Source organism: Lissotriton vulgaris, chromosome 11 (genome assembly GCF_964263255.1).
Source record: "Lissotriton vulgaris chromosome 11, aLisVul1.2, whole genome shotgun sequence".
In the NCBI taxonomy this organism is placed as follows: Eukaryota; Metazoa; Chordata; class Amphibia; order Caudata; family Salamandridae; genus Lissotriton; species Lissotriton vulgaris.
Genome location: NC_141699.1, coordinates 188,540,988 through 188,552,149, shown reverse-complemented (window position 1 = coordinate 188,552,149; position 11,162 = coordinate 188,540,988). Strand labels below are relative to the sequence as shown.

Genomic DNA, 11,162 nt, shown 5'->3' with positions numbered 1-11,162 from the left:
TGTCGATACTTTGCTTGGTTTGGTAACGGCTCATGCAACTTGTTGTCCCCAGCGGCTACCATTTCTTATGACGGCATTCGTTGATACCTCACCATTACGACTAGGTGGCGGTGAGGTACGAGATGAAAGCGGCACACAGGTACAACTTTCTGTAAACATTACTGATCCAGATCATGCTGACGGTAATGCATCTCACATATGCACTATTTCTACTTTTTCGGAAATGGCCCAACTTTCACCTACTGTGGTAGACGAATTCTTTGGCAGCCTATCTGAGTTAATGTTTTCTCCTAACAACAAGAATAACTCTTGAGAAACAAGCACACAGTGTTCCCTGAACTTTGATTTTGGCCTTCATTTTTGATACAGAACTTCAAAAATTTAGAACTATTTTGATACTACAACGAAATTATTTTTTCTCTATGCAAAAATATTTACTTTTTTTGGCACAGAGTAATCTGCTTAATGTAGAACTATTCTTAGAGAACAAGATTTCTATTTTTATATACCTAGAGACAATATTTAAACTTAGCCTCTAGCACATGTACAGTATTATATAAATCTGTGATGAAATGGTCTCGACCTTCTCTTCTGTATTAAGAGCCATTTAATAAATGTAAATTTCGTGAATCATTCAGCCAGCATTTCAAATGTAAAACTATATGCATTATTTGAATGATACCACTACTTAGAAAACGCACAGTACAAAACTTATTTTTCGTGTACAAACCATTTCGAATGCATTTTTATGTATTTTTGCGGTGGGATTGTAAACACATGCTTAGAAATGTTATAACTGCTTAGTATTTAGTAAAGATGGACATTCTACGTGGAGTGGGTGTTGTAAAGTATCTAGGGCTCTAGTGTAATTTTCCCGATTCATGCCCTTATATAGATATAACTTATCATATCCTTATATAGGCATAAGAATCATAACCATATTTAAGCACTGCCAATGCAGTCGAAATACGGCATGGCTACTTCCACTAAGCTCCCAGAGTACAACGAGTTCTTAAAGACAACCAGCCTTCAGCAGTACGGGAATTCCCCCGGCTTCAGTATTGATTTGTCCCAGAACTCCTGGAGCGTGTAAAGAACTCCGAGTTCTTAGTGACGTTCTCATGTCCACCCTTACGTTAAACTCGGCACCTTCCTGGTATAAATATGCCCACATCTGCCCTAGCAAACACACTGTGGTTTGGAGCAGATCGACTAACTACTTGCCCGACGCCCTGCTGTAGCGAGTGCCGAAGGAAGCCGACCCTCCAGCTGACGCACTGTGAGAGACGCTGTCTTTTCTCCTGCCGTTAAATCCATCTCCAGTGTTTCCCTGCTACCCTTGCGGGTTACTGGGAGATCGAGTCCTGAGAGAGAGATACAAGACCTCCTTCATTCTATAACCAAGGTTCGGAGCTGATTAGACCCTTAGAGAATTCTTGGATAGATTCTTGGCAGACACTATTTAACTCAAGCTTCACCTCACTTACTTCTTCCCTTGTACTAGGCTTAGGTTAGGTACACCGGGCTAGGCGTATTTTAGATGCACCAGTTGAGTACTTTTAGTCATTATTTATCATTGTATGTATTTTATCTATTTTATGTATCTTAAGGCTTTGAAACCATATAAATGCTTTTACAGTATTATTTCATAATACTCTGTTTACTGTACGCACTTTAATTCATAGCAAGTATTACGATTGTAGCAATTCACTTCTCTTGCATGAGAAAGAAGACTGCTCAATACATAACCTTTTTATTGAAAATGCCCGTCTCTCTATTTCTCTGCACTTCTGGTGAAACAAAGCATGCATGATTAACTGAGTGAAATAGCCATCTATTGTTTCCGCGACTCTGGAGATATATTCCTTATTCTTGGGGAACAAAGTTGTCATGTTATATGGTTGTCAGAAACTAATCCCTTCTTGTTTATTCGGGAACGTTTCTAGTGACCTCTGAGCTAGCTGGCATTCACAATTAAGTCTAACATATTCAATATAGACCTAGTCGACCTAAGTCCTACGTCTAAACTATTGTTTATGTTATTCCAATGCGCAGAGCCTATTGGGAATATAGGAACTACACAACAAGAGGAATGAAGGCCATAGCCGACTGGATGAAGGACAGCAGACTGAAGCTGAACTCAGTCAAGATGGAGGTCCTCATTCTCGGACCCACCCCATCAGCCTGGGACGACTCTTGGTGGCCCACATCGCTAGGCACAGCCCCGGAACACACAGACCACACACGCAACTTGGGGGTCATCCTCGACTCCACCCTCTCCATGACCAGGCAAGTCAACGCCGTCTCCGTCCGCGTCCTGCTTCAACACCCTCCGCATGCTCCGCATGATCTTCAAATGGATCCCTCCCGACACGAGGAAAACCGTCACCCAGGCCCTCATCACCAGCAGACTCGACTACTGGAACACCCTCTACTCAGGACCAACAACCAAGCTCCTGAGACGACTACAACAAATCCAGAACGCCTCGGCACGACTGATCCTCAACGTCCCCCGACGCAGCCACATCGCACCGCAACTGAGAGGCCTGCACTGGCTCCCCGTCAACAAGAGGATCACCTTCAAACTCCTCATCCACACAAAGCCTTACACAACACCGGACCTTCATACCTCAACAACCAACCCAGCTTCCACACCCCCACCCGAAGCCTCCGCTCAGCAAACCTCGCCCTCGCCACAGTTCCTCGTATCTGGAAAACCACCGCCGGTGGCAGATCCTTCTCCTACCTCGCCTCCAAGACCTGGAATGCTCTCCCCACCAGCCTACGACAGACTCAGGATCTGCTGGCCTTCAGGGGACTCCTCAAGACCTGGCTCTTCGATCAGTAGGAGCCCCCTCTCCCCCCAGCACCTTGAGACCCTCACGGGTATGTAGCGCGCTTTATTTAGACAGTGATTGATTGATTGATTGATTGATGTCGAGAACACTGTGTGTTGGTTTCAAAGCATCAATGTCAAAACACTGGAATGAAAGCGATATGTCAGATAGATGCCACGCTGGGACGGGAACTCGTCGGAGTGAAAGGGGGAGTGTCACAGATGGCATTGTCCGAGAATTAAGCAGCAGCAGTGATGCAGAGGCAAAGTCGGGGTTTCATTGCACGTCAAGAACGTTGCGTCGGCGAGTGGTGCCCACGACTTAGGTGCATCCACCGGCAATGTGTCACCCTCACTGAAAATGGGCCAGATCTAAATGACGCTTTGGAGTTAATGCCCTGGTTTCTTGGGTTGCAGCACCAAAGACTCACCTCCAAGGGCCCAGGACTGGATTTGGCACCACGTGGCAGAGCAGGACTCACAGCAGAGGAGTCCAGGTGCTGATAGCAAGGTGCAGATGAAGTCTTTGATACCCCTGAGTCTTCCAAAACAGGAGGCAAGCCCAAACAAGCCCTTGGAGAACCCTTTCAGATGTAGGATGGAGAGTGTAAAGTCCCATCCTCTCACTGCCAGGCAAGAAGAAGCAGGCCAAAACAGCAAAGCAAGCAGCAGAGTGGCAGTTCCCCTTGGCAGCACAACAGCTCTTCTTCCGGGTAGAATGCCCTCAGTCAAGAAATGTTCTGAGTATATGATGTCAGCGGTCCAGTTCTTATACCCATTTGAGCCGTTGAAGTAGGGATACTTCAAAGAAAGGTCTTTGAAGTGCACAAGACCTTGCCTTTCCTAGCCCTTGCCCCAGACACACTACAGTGGAGTATGCAGCTCTTTGTGTGGGGACAAGCACAGCCCTATTCAGGTGCAAGTGCCAGCTTCCTCCTCTCACCCTAGCTAAGGAAGACTCATCAGGCTGGTGATGGGCCATCAGGATATGCAGGGCACATCGCAGCTCCCTTTGTGTGTGACTGTCTAGAGGGAATAGACAAAGCCCAGCCGTCATCCAACCCAGACGTGCATTCCATGGACAAGCAGAGGCACAGAATGATAAAAGTGAGGAAAATGCCAACTTTCTGAAAGTGGCATTTTACGACCTTTAACTTAAAAACCAACTGCACTCAAAGATGTTTTTTTTAAATTGTGAGTTCAGAGACACCAAACTTAATCTTTCCATCTTTTCCCAATTGGTAGTTACACTTGTAAAGTGTTACAAGGCAGCTCCAATGCTAACATATGGGGGAGGTTGGCCTTGCTATAGTGATACACAAATTTAGCAGTGTTACAGTACTGGGGCATGTAAAACTCAACAGCACAAGTCCTACATTTTAAGTACATAGCACCATGCCCATGAGACTACCTTGGGCCTACTCTAGGGGTGCCTTACATGCAATAAAGGGGAAGGTGTGGGCCTGGAAAGTAGATGAACGTGCCAGGTCGACATGGCAGCTTACAACTGCACATACAGGCTCTGTAGAGGCAGGCCTGAGACAGGTTTGAAGGGCTATTCATGTTCGTAGCACAGTCATTGCTGCAGGCCCACCAGAAACATTTGATTTACAATCCCTGGGCACATGTAGTGCACTGTACTAGGGACTTATCAGTAAATGAAATATGCTAATCATGGAGAAACCAAAGGCCATTACATTCTGGACACAGAGATCATGCACCTTAACACTGGTCAGCAGTGTAAAAGTGCCAAGAGTCCTAAAACCAGCAAAAACAAAGTCTAAAACAGAGGAGGAAGTTGGTTTGGGGTAACCCCACAAAAAGAGCCATTTCCAACACACATATACTGTCACTTTATTGATAAAGCTTGTTTGTTCAGTAGAAATCCACCTTACCTCTGCCAGCCTTACTGTTAGCACCACTGCATATATTTTAGCATCCCAATTTATTGTATTCTCTGTAGTGGACGAATGTTCAAGCCCATCACATTGTCTTTGTAGTGAGGGGAATGAGAACAGCTCGTTCCCCACATTGTGTAAGAAAATCTTTTTGGTATAAGTGCCAGGGAATTTTCTTTTCAAAAAACAAAGTTTAGATATGAGGGAAGATCTTCACTCGTGTCCTAAGGTTGTTTTTTTAATTAGTGTGATGTGCAGAGTGTCCAGCATGCTGATTTCACACTAATGAAAGCGCAAGTGTCCCAAGTATTAAGCACAGCCACCCAAGTGTGGCACCATTTGTATTTGGAGAGGTGTAGGAAAGGATTGCTGAGAGGTAGGCATTTTGTGGATCCTAGCAGATTCTAGAACTTCTCCACACAAACCTGTGAATAAAAAGTGTTTTTTGCCTAAGTTTGAAGTATGCTAGGCATTCTTGGTAAGCTAGTGAGATCCATGCATGTCACACCACTCTGGACTACCCTGTATGTTTTTCTTAACCTTCTGGGTTCAGTAACTTTACTTGACTAAAGGCCATAACCTAGGCCAAATACCACTACTTCCCACATTGCCAACATGGGTAAATTATGATAGCTTAAATGTAATATATCCGTGTTGCAGTTTGGGGTCTTCCCTCCACAGACACTAGACCCAGCCAAACAAAGAGGTGTACCATTTTTATCTGGAGAAGTGTGTGAAAGGTGAATGATAGGGTTTTTTGAATCCTTGCAGATTTTGGAACTTTTTCTAACTGAAATGTGAGGAAAACGTATGATTTTTTGAAATGTTTGTGATTTGCAGGGCTTGCTGGATAAGAGAAGCCAATGGGAACCACATAGGTCCCACCACCCTGGAATTCCTGGGATCTCTGGATTTCAGAAATATCTGGGTTAAGTAAGTTTTCCTGGGTGACAGGTGAGCCTGGGCCCAAACATTGCTGCGTCTTACATTGCCAAAATCTGTCAATTTTGATGGCAAGATTTGATGTCTCCAAGTTTTATTTTGGAGCTCTTCCCATCAAAATCGAAATGGCCATCCACATAGTCTGGATCCAATTTTTCTGGAGAATGTGGAAAACAGAATAATAGAACATTTCTGTTACAAATTTAATTTCTATTTATTTTTGGATGCCCACTGAGTCACATGACTCCACGTTCACCACTATTCCTAAACTAAGCATACTGGGAATATTTACAAAATACATAAGTACAGTTTATACTCAATTTTCATTTAATATTACCAAATTAACTGAAGCATAGTCTTTACACAGTTTATTGTAAGCTGTAGCTTGATTGTTAGCTATGGCTCACAGTGCCATTGCACTGCCCACCTTTCTTTTATTGACCCTGTGCTGCGGTGAATCGTCAATAAAAGGATGGGCACATAAGCTTCCAAATCTTTTTTTAAAGAGTTTGCAGTGGGTTTTTGTAAAAATTGTGAAATGTTCACAGAAGTCCTAGTCTAGCAATTTATGTGCAGATCGCAAAATTGCAAAAAACTAGAGGGTCTGACCTGAACTGTTAGCCAGTGGCGGCTTCTCCGTTGAGGCGGAGGAGCGTTGCCCCGCTTCACTCTTAGCAGTGAAATCATGGAAAATAAAATAATATCACTGGGTAACATCATTTTATTTTTCCTTGCTGAGTCGAGACGAGTCAAGGGGAGGGCTGGGCAATCCTGATTGACAGCAGCAAGGGGGGGGAGGGTGGTGGGCACAGCTGCAAGAGAGCCTGTCAGTGTGGACAGCCGTCTTAGTTTGGCCAAACTGACATGCGCACTTCGATGTCTCCATCTGAGCTGTGCTGCTCAACAAAGCATAGGCTCCCAGGCCCTAAAAGAGCATCAAACCAGCCCGCTCAGGCCAACCACAGCGCTGCTGTCATGCTGGTAAACAGTTTTATCAGCATGAGAGCAGCTTCTGGATCGGTGTAGGGGACTGAGCACCTTGCATTGACTACTGGGAGTCGAGAGGAGAGGTGCAGAAGAGACCCAAGGGGACTGCCAGCATGTAAGTGCTTTTTTATTTTTTCGTATTTTTCTTCCCCCGTGCTGCCCCCTACTTCCAACTGCGCTGCACCACCACTTTTGTTTCACACAGGCCGCCACTTCTGTTAGCATGATCTGACAACTGACAACAGTGTTTTTTTGTTTTTTTTGCTATGCCCTTCGCAAATTATTATTTGAGGGGAAGAGAAGGCTCGACTTTATTTGGTGTTATTTTGCAATGTGAACGTTTTAGGTAATTTGACAAAACTGCATTCTCAAGGCAATTATCATATTTTTGTACCTCCTTCTGAAGCTAGAAAATATTTTCGCAACATTTGGTGGTATAGAGCTGACACACAAACTCCCAGTAGAGCAATCAAACAATCTGATGATGTTAAGCGAAAAGCAGAAGCGTGAGCACAGTATTTTCATCTATTGGCAAACCACGAATGCCAACCCTATTTCCTATTCCAGAATAGCTTTTTTACTTCTGTGAAAATGATGTCTGAGAAGGTTGCTCGATTTTGTCAGCTCCGATAAGCACCAGAATTTGAAAGTCTTGAAGAATTTCAGCATTCACCAGCGGCAACTGAGCTCCCTTCCAGTCAACCAGGTAACACGAATTTAAAGAGCAGGGTCTATTTTAAATGTGATTATCTATGAAAATGTATTGTCTCTAGAGGAAAACCTGCTACTGTTCTGTAAACACAAACCTTACATTTTACGTGGTGTGCAAACACTCCATGAATAATGAAATGATATTCTTAATCATTTAAATTAAAATAACAATAGGAATAAAATAACTGATTTTTAACATGGCACTGTAAACCTCAGTTTTTGCAATTTGGTACAATTTTCTAAATCAAGTGTAATGAGTAACCAATTGAATGGTTCTGCACCCGTAAATCATGGAGAGATTTAAGGCTGATATTTTAATTTTTGGATTTGAACATTTACATTTCAACATCAAGCTTTTAAGTCACTGAGCTACCACAGCTGACACCTTTAGAACATTTCAACAATGGCAAACCCGAAGAGAGTCTTAAGGATGGTGACTAAAGTCTGTGAAATAATCTCTTATGCAGATTTTGTTTTCGCATGCAATTAAGAATACTTTAAGCCTTATTTAGAATTTGATGGATGCAGATGAGCTGTCAGAGATCGGTGGTTCATCCGTCCTCTGCCATAAAACACAGCCCGCCGTAATTAGAATTTGGTGTTATGACAAATGAACCACTGACGTTTATCTGAAACATCTGCCTGCCCATGGTGCCTTAGTCAAAGATTTCTCAGTTGAAAAACAAGTATTGCACCGCCCATATATTGAATCTGTTGTCTGCAAGCAGATGCATTGAAAAAATTACTCGACACCGGTTCTGGAGGGAAAAAAGTAAAAATAGCCAAATCGTTCACACACTGACTCAACAATCAACCCATGGAAGATGTTCTTTCTGCTGAGAATGGAATGTATATTAGAGAGGTTGTGGACCAAATGGCTGTTACTTTGCAAAATCTGAGGTAAGGCTCAAGCACAAATGTTACTAAAAGGTACATGTTTTGCTGAAATATTAATATTGCCATATAATAACGTAGACATTTACCCGAACAATACATATAGGATAAGGCAAACCATACACCACACGTATGTGAGCAACCGTGTCACATGTATTCCAATATTGCCAGTAAAATGTGAAAACATAAAAAAATTATTTTGAAATTGTTTGGTTATGAGTAAAATGTAAAATCTTGACCAACTCTTAAACCGTACAAAACGTACATGTAACTTAAAAATACACTTATAGCTCTAGACTCTCACGTTATGTCGCATCAAACATCAACAGCTTGCAGGTATTTTATGGCACTACACTAAAATGTCCTCAGAGCAACAGACCAGGAAGTAATAATTCTTAAAGTGCGAAATCTGGAAAGCCCAACAAGGATTTGCATTAAAATCAAATATGTAAAAAATGAACTACAATGCTCCGGTCACCAAAAATTAGGAGAGAATAAAATGTGCTGTGGTTACATGAAAGGAAGTATTTCGAAGACATTGTACACTCGTTGGAGTGCTTTTCTTTAACATTTCTTAGGCAATGTTAAGTTGTTGATTTTTATATGTATGCCATAAGGTGCCCACTTCCTGACATGTAACTTCCTATTCTTTTAGCCATCCTGTATTTTTCAGTTCTAACTTAATGAATTCTTGGTGTTGTGGAATTAATTTGCTTACATTTAAATAATTACATCCACAAAAATAAAACAGATTGGTAGGTAAAATTAATCTCAGGACTAAAGCCATTTGACATTATTTAAAGTTTGGCAGCAGATCAGTTGGTCCACCATATCAGAGCTTATTTTACTCGGCTACCCCTTCTGAGGACATTCCTCCATAATGACAAATCTTCCTCTGCTTGCAGAGCCTGGCAGAGATTTCTTTAATTATTATATGAAGGTGACATATCTGATATAGTGCTTCCTATGTGATGATCCTTGTGCCAGGGGGGATTTTATTACATTTACAAAATCTTGAGAAGGATGAGAGGAGAGACAACCATTTGGTGGTCTCATCTGAGTGAACATTATGGGCTCTGTTAGCAAAAGTATTTTCAGTTGTAAATTTAAGTTTGTTTCCGAAAATGCTACATTTACAGCTGCCAGGAATTCACCAAGGGGCTCTAGGTGGCCACAAATAAATGTACTACCACAGTTATAAATCCCATTCAAGGTGTTGGAAAGAGGCATTCCCCAGTTTGGTTTGACCTGGAAGTTTGGGAAAGCCAACAAACATGTACATTTGTGTCCATTCCCAAACTCAAGCCCACCATTGAAATAGTCAGAGATTTGCTCCAGCTAAAGACTAGAATATTTCCCCTTCCAGGATAGCAAGTGGAAAAGATCATGTCCAGAGTTTCTTAGTAGTGTAGGGATAGAGATTTTTTGTTAGACTTGTCTTCCCCGTTGTGGTTCTCCCCTACATTTCTTTCTTCAACCCTCCTGTTCTGCTGACTTTGCTTTTACTGCAACCGTGGCCTGTGCAGGTAAGAGTACTTCACTGGCTCACGATCAACAAAAGAATCACCTTCAAGTTCTTCACTCACACCTACAAAATCCTCCACAACACAGGACCTGCATACCTCAAACACCTACTCTCCTTCTACACACCCACTAGACATCTCCTGTTCGCCCAAATGGCCCTGGCCACTATCCCATGGAACCGCAAGACTTCGGCCAGAGGAAGATCCTTCTCCTACCTCGCTATGGAGACCTGGAACTCGCTACCTTTACATCTCAGGCAATCCCCTTCACTGCCTCCATTCAGGATGGCCCTCAAGACCTGGCTCTTTGACTGAACTGCAGAACCCCATCCCCAGCAAATTCAGACCCTAATGGGTGATTAGCCACACACCATAAGAACCCAGATTATTATTATTATTATTATTAAGGGAAATTTATAGAGCGCATGGTTACGCTAAAAGCGTGTCCCCGCACTAACTGAAGCACTCAAGAGTGGCAGTAGGGGAAGGAACCCAGCTATTTTGAAAATAGGTGTGTTTTCAGTTGGATTGATTGATTGAACCCATGAGCCCAGAGTGACTTGAGAGGCTAGTTGGCTGGCCTCCTGATCTAAAGTCTCAAGGACAAAAAAGCCTTTCAACAACCTCACATCTAGTGCCTGAACTTTGCCTTCTGTGAGTACTACCCTCCCAAGTGGTGCCATCTGGGAGATCTCTTCCCCAATTGTGGAGACTCAAGTATGCAGAATGCAGAATGTTAAAGAGGTTTATAAATTCCCTGCTAGAAGTAATGTAACAGTCTTATTTGCTGTTTTTACTGACTTCACTCCCTGCTTCAGGGTCAATCAATCAATCAGGGATTTGTAAAGCGCACTACTCACCTATGGGGGTCTCAAGGCGCTGTGCGTGGAAAATGTAAGTCTACACTTCCGAGTCACTTTACTGTCCTTATTGCAGAATAGCCCAAAGCTGTACATTTATTGAAAAGTGAAAGATACTTTAGCTTGTTGAAATCTTTGTAAATAGGGCCCTCGTTTTTGTTTTTAATTCTCCAGACCTGGAAGTGAAACATTTGTAAGAAAGACATAATTCAGATTTTGCAGTCTGGCTGTGATCCTTTTGATATGTAGTTGCATTTTCAGATAGGCCAGAGAAAATGATATCCCACAGGTTTTGTGAGAGGCAGTGAATCCGATTTGTTGGCAAGATGTTCTAGCACATTTTATACTCTTGTCCATTTGGTTACTGTCGGAGATGGGTGAACTCTGGGATAGGACTGATCTAGGGGGAATTGACAATATATAGGAATACTATATTACCAGAGATGCATCCTCTAGGTCAATCATGAACAACTTTCTCTGCACCAAAAGTCCAGAATTGCAGGATAACTTT

The 11,162-nt window shown here is 42.6% G+C and overlaps 1 protein-coding gene across 3 annotated transcripts in view; it reads left to right on the top strand.

Moving 5' to 3' along the window:
• The first annotated feature begins 7,148 nt into the window (after window positions 1–7,148).
• The window catches only part of CMKLR1 (chemerin chemokine-like receptor 1), a 317,974-nt gene continuing 313,960 nt past the window's right edge, over window positions 7,149–11,162 (top strand). For all 3 annotated transcript variants that reach the window (XM_086943088.1, XM_086943085.1, XM_086943086.1), the window contains exon 1: window positions 7,149–7,369. The gene's annotated coding sequence lies outside the window, so the exon portion shown is untranslated. The remainder of the gene's footprint in view (window positions 7,370–11,162) is intronic.